Below are 26,106 nucleotides of genomic sequence, written 5' to 3' on the forward strand. Positions count from 1 at the left end.
AGACTGTGTCTCAAAAAAAAAAAAAAAAAAAAAAAGCCCGGCGCAGTGGCTCACGCCTGTAATCCCAGCGCTTTGGGAGGCCAAGGCGGGCGGATCGCGAGGTCAGGAGATTGAGGCCATCCTGACTAACACGGTGAAACTCTGTCTCTACTAAAAATACAAAAAAATTAGCCGGGCGCGGTTGTGGGCGCCTGTAGTCCCAGCTACTCAGGAGGCTGAGGCAGGAGAATGGCGTGAACCCGGGAGGCGGAGCTTGCAGTGAGCCGAGATCGTGCCTCTGCACTCCAGCCTGGGCGACAGAGCAAGACTCCATCTCAAAAAAAAAAAGAAAGAAAGAAAAAGAAAAGAAAAAATTCATAGGACTGTATACTTGAAATGAGTACATTTTATTGCAGGTAAAGGATACCTAAAAAAAAAAAAATGATTTTAAACTTTAAAGGTCAAGGACAGTAGTTCACACCTGTAACTCGAGCACTTTGGGAGAGGCTAAGGCAGGAGGATCCACTTGAGCCCAGGAGTTCAAGACCAGCCTGGGCAACATAGCAAGTCCTTGTCTCTTATTTAAAAAAATAAAATTAAAATAGCTGGGCACGGTGGCATGCACCTGTAGTCCCAGCTACTCAGGAGGCTGAGGTAGGAAGATCACTTGAGCCCAGAAGGTCAAGGCTGCAGTGAGCTGTGATCATACCACTGCACTCTAACCTGGGTAACAGAGTGAGACTGTGTCTTCCCCCCACAAAAAAATAAAAAAGGAAAAAACTTTATAAAGATATCCTGAGCCTGAGCAACATAGCAAGACTTGTGCCTACCAAAAATTTAAAAATTGGCTGGGCATGGTGGCACACACCTGTAGTCCCAGCTGCTTGAGAGGCTGAGGCAGGAGAATTGCTTGAATCCATGAGTTCAAGTCTGCAGTGAGCTGTGACTGCGACACTGCACTCCAGCATGGGCGACAGCGCAAGATCTTGTCTCAAAAAATAAATAAATAAAAATAAAAAAGATTTTGTGAACTATGTGCTGGAGAAGCTTGTGTCACTGTGCACGGGGGAGAAAAAACACCAAGAAAAGCCTGCTATCTCTAGCCAAAGGACTCAAACAGGGCAGCCCAGCAAGACAGAAAGCTGAGCACTGAGTCACAAGACATTAGATTTATGTCTGTGGCAACAAAACATAATTTACAACATCCTCCCTTGACTTTCGGGTATTGTATTCTCTGACATTCCACCTTTTTAACCACTTCTTCTAAATCTGTCCTAAGCCTTAGTGTCTTCTAATTATCAGTAGGCTTCAGTCTCATTTAAATGAAGTGAGGCTGGTGAAAACCTGGTGCCCCAAATGTGACTCTTCAGCCAGCGACATACTGCATCCAAATCCAGGAGCAGGCTCTGAATCATGCCTTCATCTTCAGGACTCCTTGCATTTGTTCATGTAGTCCACTAAACCTGAAATGCTCTTCTCCATCCATCAAAATCCTTCTTAACCAGCTGATGGACTCTATTCAGCTTTCCGAAATCCCTCAGTCAGAACACACTGCTTCTTCCTCTGTGTCCTGGGCTTCTAGCACACAGGGACAGGATGAAACAAGCCCAGGACACAGAGGAAGTGAATCCATTTATTTTATATGCACCACCTGCCATTGCCCTAGACATACATTTGATGGATGAATACATGAATAATTTGATCTTCATAAAGACTTCCACAGGAGACAAATTAAATATGAGAGAAAAGTGTGGTCCCTAAATATATGCACAGGGCTGAGAAGATGGGGGAAGCCTAAAAGTAGATGTTAGGTGTAGATCTCAAGGTGTTTTCATGGGAGGAAACCTGGAGGTGCTGGTCAAGAGCTGTTGGGTGGGTACATTGGTGGGGATGGTAGAGGACTACGTAGAGATAACATAAAATATTCCGAATGGCTGATATTTCACGAGATTGAGGGGACAATGAGAAAGGGTGACCACGCCTGTGAGCAGTTCTTGCCTTTTGAATAGGTACCCCACCCCACACATACCTTTGCTATTTTTATTTCATATTGTTTCTTGAAGATTTCTTCATAAAACAAAACTACTCTTGAGCATTCAGCTTCTATCAGCTACATTTTAGTTACCAGTTGAGCCAGTATGTGAAAGCCAACTCCTGTAGGAAATAGAGTGCGATGGTCAGCTTTATGTGTCAGTTTGGCTAGACTACAGTCCCCTCTTATTCAATCAAACACTAATTTAGGTGTTTCAATGAAGGTAATTTGTTGATGTGAATTAAATCCATAATCAGTTGACTTTACGTAAGAGAGATTATTCTTTTTTTTTTTTTTTTTTTTTTTTTGAGACGGAGTCTCGCTCTGTCGCCCAGGCTGGAGTGCAATGGCCGGATCTCAGCTCACTGCAAGCTCCGCCTCCCGGGTTCACGCCATTCTCCTGCCTCAGCCTCCCGAGTAGCTGGGACTACAGGCGCCCGCCACCTCGCCCGGCTAGTTTTTTGTATTTTTTTAAGTAGAGACGAGGTTTCACCGGGTTAGCCAGGATGGTCTCGATCTCCTGACCTCGTGATCCACCCGCCTCGGCCTCCCAAAGTGCTGGGATTACAGGCGTGAGCCACCGCACCCGGCAAGAGAGATTATTCTAAATCATCTGAGTGGGCCTGATTTAATCTGTGGAAAGGTTGTAATTGCAGAACTAAGGCTTCTCTGCAGAAGAAGAAATTTCTCTGTAGTTAACTTCAGCTGGTGTCTAAGAGACCAGGCCTGCTTTTCTAGGGTGTCTTGCGAGCTGCCACCATCACACAAGCCAATTCTGTGCAAAAACTCTCTTAATGTATATTTCCTGCTGGTTTTGTCTGTCTGGTTGAACCCTGAGGGTTGGAGGTTCAGCATAACGGGGCTTGCACAGAGGAATAAAGGAGGAGAATCAGGCAGCAACGGGAGAACTGGCAGGGGGGTTGATTTGATAATTTTGCCTAAGGCAGGTATTATTTGGGGGGAAAAAAAGGGACAAAAAAGACAGGAGCCAGAGGAGACCAAGAATTCAAGAGTGAAGGTGGAAAAGGTGAGGAGACTGGCTATCCCACAAACTCACTCTTCTTCAGGTTATTCTTCAGAACAGCACAAGCTCACTTTGCCTTCTTTGTGCATTTCTTTTTCCCAAGCCAAACTGTATCCAGCTTTATTAAAGATAATTTCCATAAAGAATCATGGTATTTTGGGCAGCACATGGGCAGACAATCGTTAACAGTATACAACAACTTTCAAACTCCCTTCTTCAATGGACTACCAAAAATCAGAAAGCCACTGTAACATCCAGTGAAGTCTTCCTCTGATGCTCTGAACAGGGAAAGTTTAGAGTGAGGGTTGACATTTCACATTTAGCATATGCTGTTTAACAACTTGTCGTGAGCCGACCCTGGCTTTCAGGAAGTGAAATGAAAATGACACAATTTATCTGAAGATCCCCAACCTAGAAACAGGAACCACTGCTCTTTTGAGGGGAAAGTCCAGATTGTCTGACACACTGGTAACCAGTTATTGGAGGTCAGCTCCTAGAAGATGTCTGGGTTTAAGGGATTTAAGTCTATCCTGAAAGGTAGAAAGAAGAGGACATAAAAAATGAATTTGTTTTTTCATACCACAAGGGTTTTGTACCAAGGTGGCCATGTGTGTCAAAGTCAGGGAATCCCTCCTCCTGGGGCCCAAGAGGAAGTCTCTCAAAACTAGAAGGAAAAGGTGTTTTCCACACATCAGTCCAGCCTCGAGGACTTTCTATTAGTGACACATGGCCCTTTCCCTCAAAACAATAATTAAGTGTTCTGTGTAGTAACAACATAGCTTAAAAAAACAAAAACAAAAAAAAGCAAAACAAAATCTGCATTTTGATAAAACTTGATTAAAAAATAGTATTTCAGGCTGGGCGTGGTGGCTCACGCCTGTAATCCCAGCACTTTGGGAGGCTGAGACGGGCGGATCACGAGGTCAGGAGATCAAGACCATCCTGGCTAACACAGTGAAACCTCGTCTCTACTAAAAATGCAAAAAATTAGCCGGGCGTGGTGGCGGGCGCCTGTAGTCCCAGCTACTCGGGAGGCTGAGGCAGCAGAATGGCGTGAACCCGCAAGGCGGAGCTTGTAGTGAGCCGAGATTGCGCCACTGCACTCTAGCCTCGGTGACAGAGCAAGACTCCGTCTCAAAAAAAAAAAAAAAAAAAAATAGTATTTCAAACTGTACAGTCACCAGAAGTACACAGTTATCAAAAATGCACACACTTCGCTTGGCATCTACAGCACCTTCAGCTTTCCGTGCCTAGTCTGTTTTGGCATCTCTATTTTCTGCAGGGTTATTCCCCTCCTTGCCAGCATCAGCTTTTCCCTTTTTCTCTTTAGGTACCTTCTGTCTCTTTTTTGCAGAGGCCTTTTTTAGGCTTGGGCTCTGGCTTTGCAGGAGCAGGTTTAGCAGACAACCTTGTGGATCTTCTCTGCGGTTCTACCTCACCTTGGCTTTATCTCCTTTAGCATCCCCTTCAGCCTTACTCCCGGGCATGGTGGCAGCGACCGTGGTGGGACATGGGCGCTGGGCGCAGGATGCAGCGGAGTGCGGGCTTTGGTCGGTCTGGGGATCAGCGCCTCTTCTTCTTCACACTGCTCCTCTTTGTGCATTTCTGTTCTTTCTTGTAGCCAGAGAAGCAAATGCATACCTTTGCAACTAACACTTCCAGACTCGTCTGCAAAATCAAGTGCAGTAAATAAATAAATAATCACGGGTCCCTTTTAGATAGTGTTTCCCCCCAAAATACCATGAATAACTTCAGTAAATTTTTGATAAATGCTTGTAGGTATTGTAAACTAAATGTGTATTTTAATAACTCAGATGCAAAAATATAATCTAAAGCTGGAATAAATCAGATGTTTGGATAAATACACACGTCAGCTAATAAAAAAATGGCAATGTATGTGAGCTTTAAAAGAAGGAAGAAAATGGCCCTTGACTGTGGTACAGCCTTCAAGGGACTAGCGGAAGTTAAGTGCCTGGGCTTGACAAAAACCAGAAATAAGCAAAACGTTAGAGATCCAAAACTGGGCAAAGCTAAAACTGCAAATTTAAAATAATCTGCAATTGGATGAGAAATGTAAAAAATAGGCTAAAATTTTTCACATACAAATTAAATAAAAAGAAATAAGTTGAGATAAATTTGAAAATCTTTATGGTAAAAATTTCTTCTGAAAGGAACAAACTATGATATACACCATACATGGATAAATCTCAAAAACAGGCTGAGTGAAAGAAGCCCATACTAAAAAGTGTACACTGTGTGAATCCTTTCATATAATGGTCCTGAACAGGTTAAAACTCATCTACAGTGGAAACTAATCAAAACAGTGGCTAGCTCTGGGGGAATGGGGCTGAGGAAAGGGATTGACTGGCATGGGTAAGAAGGAACTTTCTAGGGCAATTATTAGTCATCAGGAAAATACAATTAAATGCAAATTAAGACTATGATGAATTGCCACAATTAAGACTACAGTGGGCCGGGCGCGGTGGCTCAAGCCTGTAATCCCAGCACTTTGGGAGGCCGAGACGGGCGGATCACAAGGTCAGGAGATCAAGACCATCCTGGCTAACACAGTGAAACCCCGTCTCTACTAAAAAATACAAAAATCTAGCTGGGCGAGGTAGCGGGCGCCTGTAGTCCCAGCTACTCGGGAGGCTGAGGCAGGAGAATGGCGTGAACCCGGGAGGCGGAGCTTGCAGTGAGCTGAGATCCGGCCACTGCACTCCAGCCTGGGCCACAGAGCGAGACTCCGCCAAAAAAAAAAAAAAAAAAAAAGACTACAGTGAATTACCACAATTAAAACTATGCATAAGGATAGGCATATACATCAGTCGAATTGAGAGTCCAGAAATAAATCCATACATTTATGGTCAGCTGATTTTCCACAAAGGGATCAAGGCAACTCAGTAAGGAAAGAACCGTCTTTACAACAGATCCTAGGACATCTGGATATCCACATGCAAAAGAATCAGTTTGGACCATTTCTTCACATCAGGTACAAAAGTTAACTCAAAGGGGATCATACACCTAAAAGTAAGAGCTAAAGCTATAAAACGCTTGGAAGAAAACACAGGTGTAAATCTTTGTGACTTTGGATTAGTCAACAATTTCTAAGATACAATACCAAAAACACCAGCAGCAGCAGCAACAACAACAACAACAACAAAAACAAAACACATAAATTAGAATTCACCAAAATTAAATGAAAAAAAAAAACCCACCTGACAATACCAAACGTTGGTGAGATGAGGAATGATCACTCATACTTTCCTAATGGAGGTGTAAAACAATATAAATACTTTGACAAATTAGCAATTTCCTGCCAAGTTAAACATATATCTATCCCATAACCCAGGAATTCCACTCTTAGCTCTTTACCTAAGAGAAACGGTGAGTACCTATGAATATTCTTACCAAATTCTTTTTTTTTCTTTTTTTTGAGACGGAGTCTTGCTCTGTCACCCAGGCTGGAGTGCAATGGCACAATCTTGGCTCACTGCAACCTCCCTCTCCCAGGTTCAACCTCCTGAGTATCTGGGACTACAGGCACCTGTCACTACACCTGGCTAATTTTTGTATTTTTTTATAGAGACAGAGTTTCACCAAGTGGCCAGGCTGGTCTCAAACTCCTGGCCTCAATTATCCACCGGCCTCAGACTCCCAAAGGAAAATTCTTTTTATGAAGAATGTTGTTGACTCAGTAGCCCCAGTGCAAGGAAGTTTCTCAGGCAAGATGACAGCAAAGAAGCTCTGGTGCTCCCTATTTGGGGTAAGAGTTCAAGCTTAGGATATCTCTTTGGAAGTCTTTATCTAAATACCTAGTTATCAAAAATAGTCAGTAAGCTCTATTTCTTTTTTAATAAAAGGAACTTATCTGATCTCAGAAACTAAGCAGAGTTGGGCCTGGTTAGTGCTTGGATGGGAGACCTCTTGGAATACTGAGTGCCGTAGGAAGGCCAGGCAGCATGGCTCATGCTTACAATCCCAGCACTTTGGGGGCCATAATGGGAGCATCACTTGAGCCCAGGAGTTTGAGACCAGGCAACAGAGTGAGATGTCATCTCTACAAAAAATAAACCAAAAATTAGCCAAGCACAGTGACACGCACCTCTAGTCCCAACTACTTGGGAAACTGAGGTGGGAGGATTGCTTGAGCCCAAGAAGTTGAGGCTACAGTGAGCCAAGATGGCACCACTGCACTCCAACCTGGTCAACAAAGCAAGACTCTGTAAAAAAAAAAATTCACTGCAAAGAAAGAAAAAAGAAAGATAAATTGACCCCCATAATTATGCGTAATCTGTCCAAAAGTTGAACTAAAATGGGGTTATCGTTCCTGTTCTGGTTACCAATTATTATGTAACAAGCTACCCCAAAACAATTTTGTAGGTCATGAATTTAAGCAGAGACCAGGTGGAGAATTCTGTTCCATGAGGCATTGGTGGAGGACACTTGGCATTCATCTGGCATGCAGAGTGGTGTGGCGGGTCCAAGCTGGTTTCCCTCGTGTTTCTGACATCTTGGCTAGAAGACCAGGCTAAACAGGGATTACTGATCACAGCATCTACACATTGCCTCTCTAGCACAGTGGCTCAGGGTAGCTGGACTTTTTATGATGACAAGAATCTATAAACAAATGTCCTAGTTAACAAGGCAGAGGCTGCATGGTTTTCTATAACTTAGGCTTGAAATTCACAGAGCAACACTTCTCCCATACTCTATCAGTCAAAGCAGTCATGAATCCACCCAGATTCAAAGGAAGGGAATATAGATCCCACACTCAATGGGAGAAATGTCAAAGAATTTGTGATCATCTTTTAAAACCATTACAATCCTACTGGAAGACCCTTTAATAAAACACTGCACAGGCCATGGCCCCTGGCTCTCCTAGGAGCCAAGTATAAAGGGAAGAAAAGGTATAAATAACCTGGTATTGCTAGGGACAAATCTGGGCTGGGGACAGAACAAGGAAATATTTTGCTACAAGTTCCTTGTCTTGCCTATGATTCTTGGTACACCACTATGGAAACATCAAGCAATCAAAATTGTACTGCCAAGCAAATCTTTTTTTGTGGGATGGAGTTGCGGGAACATTTTGCACGGCATGGAAAGGAGAAGTAAGGCAGGGCATGTTCATTCTCTAACCCTGTGGTCAGTGAGAATTAAGTATATTTTTGTTACTAGGACTAATAAAATAATAGTATGTTATATTTATTTGTATATTGCTTATAATTTTCAAAGGCTTTCATATAGGTTATCCCATTTGATCTTGGCAATAATACTGTGGGATTAATATTATTAACATCTTCATGATACAGATGAAGATACCAAGGCTCAAAGTCAATCATTTCATTGCCAAGGTCTCAAAAAGATTCTAATAAGTACCAGGGTAAATCAAGACCCAAAGTCCAGAATTCCAAAGCGTGGGACAGATACCTTGTTACAGTCACGAAATATTAATTCTAGATTTGGGGATTTAAATTCCATGTGTTCTGGTGACATATGCTCAAAACCAAGCAGAGAAAGGAAATCTAACAATATAAAAAGAAACATGAGTCAGACTTTTGGTCAGCTCTGTGGTGACGTTAAGGCACAAGAGTGGAGTTATTTGACTCATAAACTTCCCTTCTGCAACAATACCATGGAGCAGAGAACCAGTGGATTTCCTCACTACAAATCAGTGTAAGATCCTGACTCTCATACATAACACCATACAACCGCATTTGGGCTCTTTCATGGCATGAAAAGAAAAGGAAAACACGCAGAATCACTTTAGCTTTGAACCTGCAGAATTGTCCATATACATTCATATTCAACGCACATGCTCCCTGAAAAATATCAAACAATATATAGAAGTATGGAAAGTGTCAGGCCTCTGAGCTCAAGCCTGCATGTATACATCCAGACGGCCTGAAGCAAGTGAAGAATCACAAAAGAAGTGAAAATGGCCAATTCTTGCCTTAACTGATGACATTACCTTGTGAAATTCCTTCTCCTGGCTCAGAAGCTCCACCACTGAGCACCTTATGACCCCCGTCCATGCCCACCAGAGAACAAACCCCTTTGACTATAATTTTCCACTACCTCCCAAATCCTATAAAACGGCCCCACCCCAATCTCCCTTCGTTGACTCTCTTTTCGGACTCAGCCCGCCTGCACCCAGGTGATTAAAAAGCTTTATTGCTCACACAAAGCCTGTTTAGTGGTCTCTTCACACGGACGCGTGTGACAGAAAGTAATCAGCTGGGCACAGTGGCTCACGCGTGTAATCCCAGCACTTTGGGAGGTTGAGGCAGGAGGACCATGAGGTCAGGATTTCAAGACCTGCCTGGCAAATAAGGTGAAACCCTGTCTCTACTAAAAATACAAAAATTACCTGTGCGTGGTGGTGTGCACCTGTAGTCCCAGCTACTCAGGAGGCTGAGGCAGAAGAATCACTTGAACTCAGGAGGTGGAGGTTGCAGTGAGCCAAGATGGCGCCACTACACTCCAGCCTGGGCAACAGAGCGAGACTCCATCTCAAAAAAAAAAAGAAAAAGAAAAGAAAGAAAGTAAATAAAGTCTTTCTCTCCTCCCTACTCTTTCTTTATTCCTACACTTTGGTATATATCCTTCCAGTTTGGTATGCAAGTTTATCTACACACACGCACACACACACTTTGAAATAAATAGTATTATTCTAGTATCATTCTGCAATGTGTTCTTCTTAAAATTTGTATAGAGGTACCTCATTTTTTTTTTTTTTTTTTTTTTTTGGCTACATAGCACTACATATGACTAAGCAATCACTCATTGATAAAATATTTTTTACTTCATTTTTCTATTTAAAAAAATTTTTTTAGGCCCAGAACAGTGGCTCAGGACTGTAATCCCAGCACTTTGGGAGGTCGAAGCAGGCAGATCACAGGGTCAGGAGTTTGAGATCAGCCTGGCCAACATGGTGAAACCCCATCTTAACTACAAATACAAAAATTAGCCAGCCGTGGTGGCACACGCCTGTGAATCCAGCTACTTGGGAAGTTGAAGCAGGAGAATTGCTTGAGCCCAGGAGGCAGAGGTTGCAGTGAGCCGAGATTGCACCACTGCACTCCAGCCTGGGTGACAGAGCAAGACTCTGTCTCAAAATAAAATAAAATAAAATTTTTTTAATTTATAGAAGTAACATTTGCACATTTGAAAAATTTAGACTGTACTGAGTTGTTTTAAATGAAAAACAAATGTCTCTTGCACCCATCTCCACAACATCCACACTCCACACCCATTACCCAGATTTATTAATAGTTTGCTTTTAAGTTATATTGTTGATTACCATTGAATCGGTATATGTAATATACTTATATTTGTTTTTCTTGATTTATTAACTATAAATATCTATTGACTCATCACAATAAAAAATTAGGAATGGTTTAAATTAATGAGTTCAACACAGAATGAAATATGGCTTTTGGCTATGAACATTCTAAGCCTGCAGCTAATAATGAGTCATTTCTTGAGGTAACATAACTTGGTGGCTATAACCAATATTTTTCTTACAGAAGTATCATAGGCTGGGCACAGTGGCTCATGCCTGTAATCCCAGCTCTTTGGGAGGCAGAGGCAGGCGGATCCCTTGAGCCCAAGAATTTGAGACCAGCCTGGGGAACATGGCAAAATCCTGTCTCTACAAAAAGTACAAAAATTAGCTGGGCATGGTGGCACATGCCTATGGTCCCAGCTACTCAGGAGGCTCAGCTGAGCCCAGGGAGGTCAAGGTGACAGTTAGCCAAGATCACGCCACTGCACTCCAGCCTGGGTGACAGAGTAAGACTCTGTCTCAAAAAAGAAAAGAAAAGAAAACAAAAGAAAAAGAAAAGAAAAGAAAGATTGTAGCTCAAAGCTTAGTGATAATTTGGATTTAGATACAGATGAACTCCTCCAGGAGATGGAATATCTCAGTTCACATCATGGCTCTGCTATCAATTAACTCTGTGACCGTGAACGAATTACTTAACTTCTCTGTGACCTAGTGTCTTGTCTCTTTAAATAGAAATAATAGCTATCTCACAGATCTGAAGGAGGATGAGATTAAACCATGTCTTTGAGAACAATTTGTAAACACAGAGGAAGTTTTGCTTTAGCCATCTCTGTTATTCCAGGAGGCTAGTGCTGGGCAAACAGGGCAGAGAGGTTGGGCCACAGGTCAAGAATCCTCATACAGTCCTATTTCTCAGGTTTTGAAGCGGCTATGTTGTCTGGAGTATAAACTTGGGGTTCGTCGTCACATGCCAGGAAGATTGAGGACACACACACATGAGAAGTTACTACAGTCCCAGGGCGTGAACGTCACATGGGAGAGCTCAGATCCCAGAAGTCTCTGCCCTCACTCTACGCTCTTGAAATTAGGTTTCATTCTCTAAAAATGATCTTTCATTCACTCATTTGTAGACACACAAGGAAAGTTTGTCCTCGGGCCAGGTGCAGTGGCTCATGCCTGTAATCCCAACACTTTGGAAGGCTGATATGGGAGGATCATTTGAGGTCAGGAGTTCGAGACCAGCCTGGCCAACATGGTGAAACCCGACTCTACTAAAAATACAAAAAAAAAAATTAGCAGGGTGTGGTGGTGCAAGCCTGTAATCCCAACTACTCGGGAGGATGAGGCACATTCTCTTCTGTGATCCACGGCTTCTAATAGCGCTATAACACTCACCACATGGCCGAAGGTTCCATTCCTTGGAATCTGTGAGGCAAGAATCTCTGGTCAGAGAACAAAAGGCTTGCCACCATCTTGGGAGTGGCCCACGCCATCTTGAGAGCTCTAAGAACAAAGAACCACCCATAACATTTGGTAGCCTCATACAAGGATTCTCCAAAGCGGTGACTAATATCGGACCACTTTCACTTGCTATTCGGTCCTATTCTTCCTTAGAATTGGAGGAAAATACTGGGCACCTGTCAGCTGGTTAAAAATGATTAGCGTGGCCGCCAAACTTAAGACTCAGGTGTGAGGCTTCCTGGGAAAAGGCTTTCTAACAACCCCCAACCCTTCTGGGTTGGAAGAGTTGGTCTGCCTGGAACCAGCTTCCGCTTTCACAATTTTCCTGGGGGAAGCTGAGGGCCGACTAGAGGCAGAAAGTTGTCATCCCGAACTCCCAGCATTGGCTGATGGAGATTATGGCATAGCCAGAAGTCTCTACTCAACAGTCACCATGCGTGCACCCCTACCTCTCCTTCTGACCCATACCTCCTGGGTCCCGACCACAACTTTCTTGAAAGTGTAGCCCCAAAATTCTCCTTATCTCGGAATCTACTTCCTCTGATCCCTGCCTGCTAGATAGTAGTGCTTCAGACTTTCACTCCCTCTCCCAAGTATTAAAGCAAGTTTTATCGCCAAAGGGATCTAGGGAAGCTCTACGCTATGTCCTTAGGCATCTAGGCTATGAACCCAGGGAGTCTTGCCCGGTGCCCCCCGAATTTAGGTATATAGCTTCGACATGGGCAGTTATGTGGGACCCATTCCCCACCACCCTTGCCAGGGCCCCAAGTTTGTAAATGGCTAAGAGAATTGCTTTCCCATTGTATAAGATGCTCTCCTCCCCCCAGTTTCTACCCAGTTTATCCTCCCTGCAATACAATCTCCAAGCCTTGGCTCCTTGGCCAGGGCCTTAGAACTGATAACCCAATACTTTAACAACTGGAACTAGGTCTACGACAACATAATAGATTAGGATGAAAGCGAATTGAGTAAATTAAAGGGAGGCGCATATTCCTATAGTGGCAAATGGGAGCAACAAGGGAACGTCCTTCCTCTGTGTTTCCAAAATCCATCTACAAAGAGAGGAAAGAGAGAGGAAAAGAGGCAGAGAGAGAGAGGAAGAGACAGAAAGTCAAAGAAGGAGTCAAAGAAAGAGACAAAGTCAAAGAGAGAAAGAAAAAGAGAAGTAGTAAAGAAGTGTACCCTATTCCTTTAGAAGCAAGGTAAATTTAGAACCTATAATTAATAATTGAAGGTCTTCTCCATGACCCTATAACATTCCAATACCAACTTGTTGTTAAACAAGGGCATAGCCCGAAAGCACTGAGACCACTGACAACCCCTAGCCTTCCTATCAAAAATCCTCAACCCAGTCACCCGTGGTGGCCCAAATGCATTCAATCTATAGCGGCAACTGCTCTGCTAACAGAAGAAAGCAGAAAAATAACTTTTAGAGGAAATCTCATTGTGAGCACACCTCACCAGTTCAGAACTATTCTAAGTCAAATAAAGCAAAAAGGTAGGTTACTAACTCAAAAATCTTAAAGTGTGGGGCTATTCTGTTAGAAAAAGGTGATTTAACATTAACCACTGAAAATTCCCTTAACCTAGCAGGTTTCCTAATGAGGGATTTAAATCTTAATTACCATACAAAGGTCTGACCAGACCTAGGAGGAACTCCCATCAGGACAGGACAATAGATGGGTCCTCCCAGGTGACTGAGGGAAAAAAAACACGCACACACAATAGGTATTCAGTAATTAATAGGGAAACTCTTATAGAAGCAGAGTTAGGAAAGTTGCCTAATAATTGGTCTGCTCAAAGGTGCAAGCTATTTGCACTCAGCCAAATCTTAAAGTACTTACAGAATCAAAAAACTCTATCTCAATCCTGACTTAAAAGGTTACCTACACCCTCTCTGAAATGAATTTGCATAAGAACTGTTGTTTATGGGAGTACATCTTGATGGGGCAGCTTGGTTGTTATGGAATACTCAGGAACCCAGCCCAGCTCTGGAACTCACCCCTGAGTGCAAAGGCAATGTTGGGCATGCTGGTAAGGGACCACTAGAATCCAGGAGCCCGGACCCCTTTGTTTGTGGTCAAGAAAGGTGGGAAAACAGGTGCAGCACTGCTACATGGGTGAGCGTAACTAATCCGATAAGCAGAGGTCCGTGGGTGGTTATGCACCCTGGAAAGCAATAAGCATTAGGACCATAGAAGACGCTCTAGGACTAATGCTCGTCAGGAAATGACTAGGGGTGCTGGCATCCCTATGTTCTTTTTTCAGATGGGAAATGTTCCCTCCAAGGCAAAAAATGCCCCTAAGATGTATTTTGGAGAATTCAGCCCAGCCAGAGTGCATGTACCTTTTTCCCTCTCAGACTTAAAGCAAATTAAAATAGACCTAGGTAAATTCTCAGACAACCCGGATGGCTATATTGATGTTTTACAAGGGTTAGGACAATCCTTTGATCTGATATGGAGAGATACAATGTTACTGCTAGATCAGACATGAACCCCAAATGAGAGAAGTGCCGCCCTAACTGCAGCCTGAGAGTTTGGCGATCTCTGGTATCTCAGTCAGGTCAATGATAGGATGACAACAGAGGAAAGAGAATGATTCCCCACAGGCCAGCAGGCAGTTCCCAGTGTAGACCCTCACTGGGACGCAGAATCAGAACATGGAGATTGGTGCCACAGACAATGCTAACTTGAGTGCTAGAAGGACTAAGGAAAACTAGTAAGAAGCCTATAAATTATTCACTGATGTCCACTATAACACAAGAAAAGGAAGAAAATCCTACTGCCTTTCTGGAGAGACTAAAGGAGGCATTGAGGAAGCATACCTCTGTCACCTGACTCTATTGAAGGCCAACTAATCTTAAAGGATAAGTTTATCACTCAGTCAGCTGTAGACATTAGAAAGAACTTCAAAAGTCCACCTTAGGACTGGAGCAAAACTTAGAAACCCTATTGAACTTGGCAACCTCCATTTTTTTATAATAGAGATCAGGAGGAGCGGGCAGAACAGGACAAACGGGATAAAAAGAAGGTCACCACTTTAGTCATGACCCTCAGGCAAGCAGACTTTGGAGGCTTTGGAAAAGGCAAAGGCTGGGAAAATCGAATACCTAATAGGGCTTGCTTCCAGTGGAGTCTGCAAGGACACTTTAAAAAAACTGTCCGAATAGAAATAAGCCACCCCTTTTTCCACGTCCCTTATGTCAAGGGAATCACTGGAAGGCCCACTGCCCCAGGTGATGAAGGTCCTCTGAGTCAGAAGCCACTAACCAGATGATCCAGCAGCAGGACTGAGGGTGCCCAGGGCAAGCGCCAGCCCGTGCCATCACCCTCACAGAGCCCCGAGTATGCTTGACCATTGAGGGCCAGGAGGTTAACTGTCTCCTGGACACTGGCACAGCCTTCTCAGTCTTACTCTTCTGTCCTGGACAACTGTCCTCCAGATCTGTCACTATCCGAGGGGTCCTAGGACAGGCAGTCACTAGATACTTCTCCCAGCCACTAAGTTGTGACTGGGGAACTTTACTCTCTTCACATGCCTTTCTAATTATGCCTGAAAGCCCCACTCCTTTGTTAGGGAGAGACATCCCAGCAAAAGCAGGGGCCATTATACACTAGAATTAGAAGGAAAAAGGGTACATATATATACAGACTCTAAGTATGCTTACCTAGTCCTCCATGCCCACACAGCAATATGGAGAGAAAGGGAATTCCTAACTTCTGCGGGAACACGTATCAAACATCAGGAAGCCATTAGGAGATTATTATTGGCTGTACAGAAACCTAAAGAGGTAGCAGTCTTACACTTCCAGGCTCATCAGAAAGGAAAGGAAAGGGAAATAGAAGGGAACTGCCAAGCGGATATTGAAGCCAAAAAAGCCACAAGGTGGGATCCTCAATTAGAAATGCTTATTGAAGGACCCCTAGTATGGGGCAATCCCCTCCGGGAAACCAAGCCCCAGTACTCAGCAGAAGAAATAGAATGGGGAACCTCACGAGGACATAGTTTCCTCCCCTCAGGATGGCTAGCCACTGAAGAAAGAAAAATACTTTTGCCTGGAGCTAAGCAATGGAAATTACTTAAAACTCTTCACCAAACCTTTCACTTAGGCATTGATACCACCCATCAGATGGCCAAATCATTATTTACTGGACCAGGCCTTTTCAAATCTATCAAGTGGATAGTCAGGGCCTGTGAAGTGTGCCAAAGAAATAATCCCCTGCACTTCAAGCTATACGTTTCAATCCCTTTATCTTTAACCTCCTTGTTAAGTTTGTCTCTTCCAGAAGCGAAGCTATAAGTTCCTCAAATGGAGCCCTAGATGCAGTCCATGACTAAGCTCTACCACAGACCCCTGGACTGGCCTGCTAGCCCATGCTCCAATGTTTGATGTCACTGAAGGCACCTGTCCCAAGGAAATCTCAACTGCATGACCCCTACTATGCCCCAGTTCAGCAGGAAGCAGTTAGAGTGGTCGTTGGCCAACCTCCCCGACAGCACTTGGGTTTTCCTGTTGAGAGCGGGGACTGAGAGATAGGACTAGTTGGATTTCCTAGGCTGACTAAGATTCCTAAACCTAGCTGGGGAAGGTGACCAAACCCACCTTTAAACACTGGGCTTGTAACTCAGCTCATACCCGACCAATCAGGTAGTAAAGAGGGCTCACTAAAACACTAATTAAGCTAAAAGCAGGAGGTAAAGAAATAGTCAAATAATTTATCATCTTAGAGCACAGGGGGAGGGACAATGATTGGGATATAAATCCCAGGCATTCGAGCAGGGAGGGGCAACCCCCTTTGGGTCCCCTCCTCTTGTATGGGAGCTCTGTTTTCACTCTATTAAATCTTGCAACTGCACACTCTTCTGGTCCGTGTTTCTTCTGGCTCGAGGTGAGCTTTCACCCACTGTCCACCACTGCTGTTCGCTGCTGTCACAGACCCACCGTTGACTTCCACCCCTCTGGATCCAGAAGGGTGTCCGCTGCATTTCTGATCTAGCGAGGTGCCCTTTGCTGCTCCCGTTCCAGCTAGAGGCTCACCATTGTTCCTGCACGGCTAGGTGCCTAATTGAGCTGAACAGTAGTCGCTGGGTTTCATGGTTCTCTTCCGTGACCCACAGCTTCTAATAGAGCTATAACACTCGCCGCATGGCCCAAGGTTCCATTCCTTGGAATCGGTGAGGCCAAGAACCTCTGGTCAGAGAACAAAAGGCTTGCTGCCATCTTGGGAGCTCTAAGAACAAAGACCCACCCGTAACACCTTGTTGAGGGCAGCATTTCACAATTCTGAAGTGCACTCCCTTGTCAGACCACAGGCTTGTTCATGGTGGACTTAAGCAGACTAGGTTTTTTGTTTTGTTTTGTTTTTTGACAGAGTTTTTCACTGGAGTGCAGTAGCACTATCCCCTCTCACTGAAACCTCTGCCCCACGGGTTCAAGCGATTCTCCTGCCTCAGCCTCCCAAATATCTGGGACTACAGGCGCCCACCACCACGCCCAGCTTTTTTGTGTGTGTTTTTAATAGAGATGGGGTTTCCCCATGTTGACCAGGCTGGTCTCGAACTCTTGACCTCAGGTGATCCACCTGCCTCAGCCTCCCAAAGTACTGGGATTAGAGCAGATTAGGTTTTAATTGTGCTATGTGCTGGATAATGGATAGCACTATCTGAGATATGGTTGGTGTGAGGAAGGAACAACAGTGAGGCACTCCTCAAGATTTGCAGATGAGAATGAGAATCACTTGAACCTGGGGTAGGGAGGATGCAGTGAGCCAAGATCACACTACTGCACTCCAGCCTAGGCAACAGAGTGAGACTCTGTCTCAAAAAAAAAAAAAAAAAAAAATTTGCAGATGAGAGAATGAGTCACTCTCTGAAGGTTATTCTAGCAAGAATTCAACGCAAAGGAGGGAATCAGTTATCTGTTGGAGTAAACTAGGAGGCTGTAAACGAGCAATCAAAGAGATTGGGCCCCTCGAAGATGCTCTGTGAGTATTTTGGGGGAGGCAGGACTGTACTGAAGTTGTAATTTAGTAAACAGAGATCAAATCCGTTTTTTCTGAAGAAAGACATGAGAACAAAAACAGGTAGTTACCTCATTTTATACAGATAGTAGGTACCATCATTTGAATACGGCCCCTCCAAAATTCAGATGTTGCCAAAGTGATAGAATTTTTGTTTTGTTGAGACAGGGCCTCACTTTTTTGCTCAGACTGGAGTGTAGTGGCGTGAACTCGGCTCACTGCAACCTCTGTCCCCAGGCTCAAGTGATCCTCCTGCCTCAGCCTCCTGAGTAGCTGGGATTACAGGTGCACACCACTACTGCCTGGCTAATTTTTGTATTTTTAGTAGAGACAGGGTTTCACCATGTTGGCCAGGCTGCAAAGTGATAGTTTCAAGAGGTGGGGACTTTAAGTGGCAATCAGGCCGTAAGAGCTCCTCCCTCAGGTTTGGGATTAAGTGCCTTATAAAAGAAGCTTCGGGCAGTATTTGGTTAATTTATCCTTCCACCTCCCCTCCAGAGGATGAGGCCCTCACCAGACAACCAAACCTGCCAGTACCTTGATCATGGACTTCCCAGCCTCCCAAACTGTGAGAAATAAACTTCTGTTCTTTTTAAGTTGCCCAGTCTAAGGTATTCTGTTATAGCACACACAGACTAAACCAGTAGGGCATTAATCTTCTGTGCTTGGATCCTACAGCTATCTGTCCTTGCTAGGATTGCAGGTGGACCCAGAAGTCTTAATCAAATTAGTTTTCTATGTTGTATATCCAGTTAAGGTAACTTGAATAATCAGGCCACCTGACTGTTTTATTTATTTCTGTAAATTATTGTCATTTTCTTAATATTTTTAAAATTTATATTACGAAAAATTTCAGGCTGGGTGCAGTGGCTCACGCCTGTAATGCCAGCACTTTGGGACGCTGAGGAGGGTGAATTACCTGAGGTCAGGAGTTCAAGACCAGCCTGGCCAACATGGTGAAACCCTGTCTCTGCTAAAAATACAATACATTAGCTGGGCATAGTGGCTCATGCCTGTAGTCCCAGCTACTGGAGAGGCTGAGACTAGAGAATTGCTCGAACCTGGGAGGCAGATGTTGCAGTGAGCTGAGATCACTCCATTGCACTCCAGCCTGGGCAACAAGAGCGAAGTTCTGTCTCAAAAACAAAAAGAAAGAAAGAAAAAAATTCAAACACACAAAAGTGGAGAAAATAATACAATGAATATATATAATTAATACTGTGAAATACCCTATAACTAGATTTAATCATTATCAAGATTTTCGTACACTTGCTTCACTTTCTCCCACTTTTAAAAACTAAACTAAATTATTTTAAAGAAACTTAAACAAATTTACAGAAAAAACAACTCCATTAATAGGAACAGACACTTTTCAAAAGAAGACACACATGCGGCCAAGAAGCATATGAAAAACAGCTCAACATCACTGATCATTAGAGAAATGCAAATCAAAACCACAATGAGATACCATCTCACACCTGTCAGAATGGCTGTGGTTAAAGTAAAAACGTAACAGGTACTGTCAAGGTTTTGGAGAAAAAGGAATGCTTATACACTGTTGGTGGGAGCGTAAATTAGTTCAACCATATGGGAAACAGTGTGGTGATTTCTCAAAGATCTATTTTGGGTTTTTTTTTTTTTTTTTTTTTTTTTTTTGAGACGGAGTCTCGCTCTGTCGCCCAGGCTGGAGTGCAGTGGCCGGATCTCAGCTCACTGCAAGCTCCGCCTCCCGGGTTCACGCCGTTCTCCTGCCTCAGCCTCCCGAGTAGCTGGGACTATAGGCGCCCGCCACCTCGCCCGGCTAGTTTTTTGTATTTTTTAATAGAGACGGGGTTTCACCGTGTTAGCCAGGATGGTCTCGATCTCCTGACCTCGTGATCCACCCGTCTCGGCCTCCCAAAGTGCTGGGATTACAGGCGTGAGCCACCGCGCCCGGCCGATTTCTCAAAGATCTAAAAACAAAACTACCATTTGAACCAGCAATCCCATTACTGGATATACCCAAAGGAATATAAATCATTCTATTGTAAAGACACATCCACACATATGTTTGTTGCAAGACTATTCATAATAGCAAAGACATGGAATCAACCTAAATGTCCATGAATGGTAGACTGGATAAAGAAAATATGGTATATATACACCATGGAATACTATGCAGCCACCAGAAAGAGTGAGATCATGTCCTTTGTAGGGACATAGATGGAGCTTGAGCCCATTATCCTTAGCAAACTAATGCAGGGACAGAAAGCCAAATACCACATGTTCTTACTTATAAGTGGAAGCTGAATGATGAGAACACATGAACACAAAGAGGGGAACAACACACACTGGGGCCTACTGGAAGGTGGAAGGTGGGAGCAGGGAGAGGATTAGGAAAAATAACTAGTGGGTACTAGGCTTGTAATACCTAGGTGACAAAATAATCCATGTAACAAACCTCCACGACAAGAGTTCACCTGTATAACAAACCTGCACGTGTACTCCTCAACTTAAAATAAAAGTTAAAAAAAAAGAAAAATTTGAAACATACAAAAGTATTCTAGGTTTTTAAATAAGTAAAAGGAAAAAAGTGAAGGAAATAATATGATGAATATATATAAGGTATAATGAATAGTATGAAATACCCTATAACCATGTTTGATCATAATCAAGATTTTTTTACACTTGCTTCACTTTCTCCCACTTTTAAAAACTAAACTATATTAAAGAAAATCCTAGATCCCTCCCTACTGCCATGGTGTAAATGTTTCTGTCCCCCAGAATTCATATGTTGAAATCCTACCCCACCCAGGTGATATTAGGAGGTGGAGCCTTTTTGGAGACGATTAAGTTACGGAGACAGAGCCGTCATGAGATAAGTGCCAAGATCTCAAGAGGCCCCTAGCCCCTTATACCATGTGAGGACAGAGGGAGAACACAGCCATCTCTTAAGCAGGAAGTAGACCCTCACCAGACATGGAATCTGCTGGCACCTGCATCTTGGACTTTTCAGCCTCCAGAAATGTGAGCAACATATTCCTGCTGTTTCTAAGCCACCAAGTATATAGTATTTTGTTGTAGCAGCCCAGGCTGACCAAGATAACCATTTACTTTAGTATGGATCTCTAAAACATACAAACACTTTCTTGCATACTCACAATATTTCCCTTTGTATGTACAAGTTTTCGTAAGCTAGGTTAGTGGGAGATGAAGGCACTCTCAGGCTGTTAATAAAATCAAGTTTCAGAGTCTGACTTCACAATGAACTTACCAAGATAAAGGCCACTTTGTGAGGACTCTTCTAGTCACCAGGATTCCTCTGTCTGAGCATGTTTTAATGATTGAACAACAATCCAGGTCCCCCTTGCTTTTCACATGTACAAGTCTATACACACTTGTGTGCACATGCATTCATCATGCACACTGATATGATTTGGCTCTGTGTTCCCATCCAAACCTCATCCCATTATCCCCACATGTCAAGGACAGGACCAGGTGAAGGTAATTGGATCATGGGGGCCGTTTCCCATACGCTGCTCTCATGAGAGTGAATGAATTCTCATGACATCTGATGGTTGCATAAGCATCTGGCATTTCCCCTGCTTGCACTCACTCCATCCTGTTGCCCTGTGAAGAAGGCACCTGTTTTTTGCCTTCTGCCATGACTGTAAGTTTCCTGAGGCCTCCCAAGCAATGTGGAACTGTGAGTCAATTAAACTTCTTTCCTTCATAAATTACCCAGTCTTGGGCATTTCTTCATAGCAGTGTGAGAACAGACTACTACACACATACAAACACATGGAAAACCAAGGGAAAAAATGAAGTAGGCCGGGTGTGGTGGTTTACGCCTGTAATCCCAGCACTTTGGGAGCCCGAGGCCGGCAGATCATCTGAGGTCAGGAGTTCAAGACCAGCCTGGCCAACATGGTGAAACCCCATCTCTCCTAAAAATACAAAAAATTAGCTAAATGTGGTGGTACGTGCCTGTAATCCCAGCTACTCGGGAGGCTGAGGCAGGAGAATCGCTTGGACCCAGGAGGCGGAGGTTGCAGTGAGCCGAGATCACACCATTGCACTCCAGCTTGGGCAACAAGAACAAAACTCCGTCTCAAAAAAAAAAAAAAAAAAAGAAGTAAACCCCTTCTTAAGTCCAGTAAATCAGTTTAAAACTTTTAAAAAGCATAACTTGAGGCCGGGCGCAGTGGCTCCAGCCTGTAATCCCAGCACTTTGGGAGGCCGAGATGGGCGGATCACGAGGTCAGGAGATCGAGACCATCCTGGCGAACACGGTGAAACCCTGTCTCTACTAAAAAAAAAATACAAAAAACTAGCCAGGCGAGGTGGCGGGCGCCTGTAGTCCCAGCTACTCGGGAGGCTGAGGCAGGAGAATGGCGTGAACCCGGGAGGCGGAGCTTGCAGTGAGCTGAGATCTGGCCACTGCACTCCAGCCTGGGCGACAGAGCGAGACTCCGTCTCAAAAAAAAAAAAAAACAAAACAAACAAAAAAAAACCAACTGGATGTACATTTAGGAGGTTGGAAAAGTAAAAATATGACACACATACCCTCCCCACCACCATTATGAACCAACAAGCATAAGAAGAGAGGAGAAACGTCAGAGTGAAAAGACAATGGGCACTTGACTCATACAAACCTGATACAAATTTTGATTCCTAACTGTGTGACTTAGAACAAAATATTTATAAAATTTTATTTATTCCATGTATACAATGGGAACAATAGTGTCCACTATGCAGGATTGTTATAAGGATTATATTAAATAGTGAGCTGGGCGTGGTGGCCCACACCTGTAATCCCAACACTTTGGGAGGCCAATGTGGGTGGATCACTTGGAGTTCAAGACCAGCGTGGTCAACATGGCAAAACCCTGTCTCTACTAAAAACACAAAAAAATTAGCCGGGCGTGGTGGCGCATGCCTGTAATCCCAGCTACTCAGGAGGCTGAAGCCCAGGAATCCCTTGGACCCAGAAGGTGGAGGTTGTAGTGAGCCTAGATTGTGCCACTGCACTCCAGCCTGGGTGACAGAGTGAGACTCTGTCTCAAAAAATAATAATAAATAATTAATTAATTAGTGTATGTAAGGTTCCTAACACAGTGGGTGCAAAATATTAAAATTGTTATTACATGACAATATTTATTATCATTTAAAAATTTATAAAGGGAACCTAGGAAATTATGGTTCATTTGTGAAATAGGCAAGTTAAATAAATAAAATTAATTTCAGAGAAGACTGTCAAGATGATATCTTCAAAGAAAAAATTTGACAAATTTCTGTTAGGTTTTTACATTTTTATGTGGTTAAAAAAATGGAAAAGTAGAAAAAGAACAGCTTAGTATTATTCACCTAGAAACCTTAATAAAACCTTGGACAGGTTTCCAACGGACAGGCTAATAACAAGAGTTGCGTGAAAGTGAAATGTTTTGTGAGGCAATAAGGAACTAGCTCAGAAGCAAAAATAATGGGTGGGGCCTGTTGATTCAAGGTAGGGGAGGGAAGTAGAGGCCCAAGTGACAGTTCCTGGGAAGGCAGCAGATATATGAAGGGCATAGGTAGTCACATCTCTAATTCTGGATTTATCGATGGAAACTGTGCAGTTCTCAACAGAAAGATGGAGACCCGTGCACTTGGGAGAATCTGGGCAAGTGATATTTGGGTGTCAGGTACCCACGGAATGGACCTCAATAAAAGGAAGGGAGAAGGAGACTAATGTTAATCTAGTAGTGACTAGATCGGGCCATGTGCCAGACACATTATCTCATCTAAGTCACCATAACCCAAAGACACTAGTTATGTTATTACCTCCATTTTACATAGAAGGACACTGAGACTCAAAGAGATCTTATAATTCCTCTAAGTTCACTCTGCTAGTAAAGGGAGGGAACTGTCATAGGCATCAGTGCCCCAGGCAGCAGGCTGTGGCCTACTGGGGTGCTTGTTGACCACCTACTCTGTGCCAGGCACAGTGCCAGGTGCAGAAGATACAGTGGTGTGCAAAGATACAGTCCCCCACTCTCTTGGAGCTTAGAGTCTAATGAGAGTTAGTAGCAGCCATTAGTCAAATAATGCCACTAATGAAGATAACATCACACAGTGAAACATGTAACAAATGGACTCATCCAGACTTGGGGCATGATGGGTGCCATGGAGGAGAGTGGCTCTAGAGAGCTTACGTAATTAACTAGCTAAAGGAATGATGAAGAAAGGCATTCCAAGTGAGGAAACTGCACATGAAAAGGCCTGTGGTCAGAACCCCAGAAAACATAAGTTTAGCGCAGCCACAGCTCGGAGGAAGGCAAGTGCCTGAGCTGAGGGTGGGGGCATGGAAGAGGTTGGAGACACAATCAGATTTCCATTTTGAAAGGTCCAGTGTATTTTCACAGGAGCCACTAAGAGGCTTGAACAGCCACAAGCAAGCACTCTGGTGGGTTCCGGGGCCCCAGCTATACCCGACCCAAACAAAGGCAGTTGGGTGGTATAAATACTGCCACCTTAATACTACATTTGAGGACCAGGCACAGTGGCTCATGGCCGTAATATCAGTACTTTGAAAGGCTGAGGTGGGTGGATCACTTGAGGTTAGGAGTTCAAGACCAGCCTGGCCAACATGGTGAAACCCTGTCTCTACTAAAAATACAAAAATTAGCCGAGCATGAGGCTGGGCGCGGTGGCTCTCACCTGTAATCCCAGTACTTTGGGAGGCCGAGGCGGGTGGATCACAAGGTCAGGAGATCGAGACCATCCTGGCTAACACAGTGAAACCCCTTTTCTACTAAAAATACAAAATATTAGCCGGGCGTGGTGGCAGGCGCCTGTAGTCACAGCTACTCAGGAGGCTGAAGCAGGAGAATGGTGTGAACCTGGGAGGTGGAGCTTGCAGTGAGCCGAGATCGCGCCACTGCACTAAAGCCTGAGTGACAGAGCAAGACTCCATCTCAAAAAAAAAAAAAAAAAATTAGCCTAGTATGGTGGTGGGTGCCTGTAGTCCCAGCTACTTGGGAGGCTAAGGCAGAAGAATTGCTTGAACCCAGAAGCTGAGGTTGCAGTGAGTAAAGATTGTGCCACTGCACTCCAGCCTGGGCAATAGGGTGAGAGTCTGTCTCAAAAGAAAAACAAATAAAATTAAAATAAGAAATAAAATAGACCAGGTGCTTTTGCTCACACCTGTAATCACAGCACTTTGGGAGGCTGAGGTGGGTGGATCACGAGGTCAGGAGTTCAAGACCAGACTGGCCAACATGGTGAAACCCCGTCTCTACTAAAAATACAAAAATTAGCCGGGCATGGTGGCGGGCACCTGTAATCCCAGCTACTCAGGAGGCTGAGGTAGAGAATTGCTTGAACCCAGGAGCACCAGAGGCTGCAGTGAGCCGAGATGGCACCACTGCACTCCAGCCTGGGCAACAGAGCAAGACTCTTGTCTCAAAATAAGTAAATAAATACATAAATACATAAATAAATTTTTAAAAACATTGGGAAGTGAGGATTGATGAAACCAAGAGCCTAAGTCTCGGGCATCCGTGCTAGGAAAGGACACACTAACATGTGTAATGATCTGGAGGAGAGCATATGCGATAAAACCTCTAACAACACTTCTACACAGATAGGTCTAGATCAGGGATCAGTAAGTGCTGGGCCAAATCCCGCCAGTGCCTGTTTTTATACAGCATGCAAACTAAGAATGGTTTTTACATTTTTAAGTGGTTGAAAAAAATGGAAAGAAACTAATATTTTGTGACACATTAAAATTATATGAAAGTCACATCCCAGTTTCCATAAATAAAGTTTTATTGGAACACAGCCACGCTCATTTGTTTACTCTCTTGTTGGCTGCTGCTACAAGGCAGAGTGACTGACTGACACCTGAGGATTGCTGCAAAGCTAAAATTATTATTATTATTACTTTTTTTTTTTTTGAGATGGAGTCTTGCTCTGTCACCCAGCCTGGAGTGCAGTGGCACGACCTCAGCTCACTGCAAGCTCCGTCTTCCGGGTTCACGCCATTCTCCTGTCTCAGCCTCCCAAGTAGCTGTGACTACAGGCACCTGCCACCACGCCCGGCTAAGTTTTTGTATTTTTAGTAGAGACGAGTTTCACCATGTTAGCCAGGATAGTCTGGATCTCCTGACCTCGTGATCCGCCCGCCTCAGCCTCCCAAAGTGCTGGGATTACAGGTGTGAGCCAGCGCGCCTGGCCTAAAATTATTTTTTTAAAAGAACAAGAAACAGCATTATTCAAATACTGAATTATATTTTTTCCAAGTCTTCTTAATTTGTTTGGAAATGGATCATCTCCTGCC

The 26,106-nt window shown here is 43.8% G+C and overlaps 1 pseudogene; it reads right to left on the reverse strand.

Annotated features, from left to right (window-relative positions):
* Positions 1-365: 365 nt before the first annotated feature.
* The window catches only part of LOC105490970 (putative Dresden prostate carcinoma protein 2), a 36,757-nt pseudogene continuing 11,016 nt past the window's right edge, over positions 366-26,106 (reverse strand).

The sequence above is a fragment of the Macaca nemestrina genome, chromosome 7 (assembly GCF_043159975.1).
Source record: "Macaca nemestrina isolate mMacNem1 chromosome 7, mMacNem.hap1, whole genome shotgun sequence".
Taxonomy (NCBI): domain Eukaryota; kingdom Metazoa; phylum Chordata; class Mammalia; order Primates; family Cercopithecidae; genus Macaca; species Macaca nemestrina.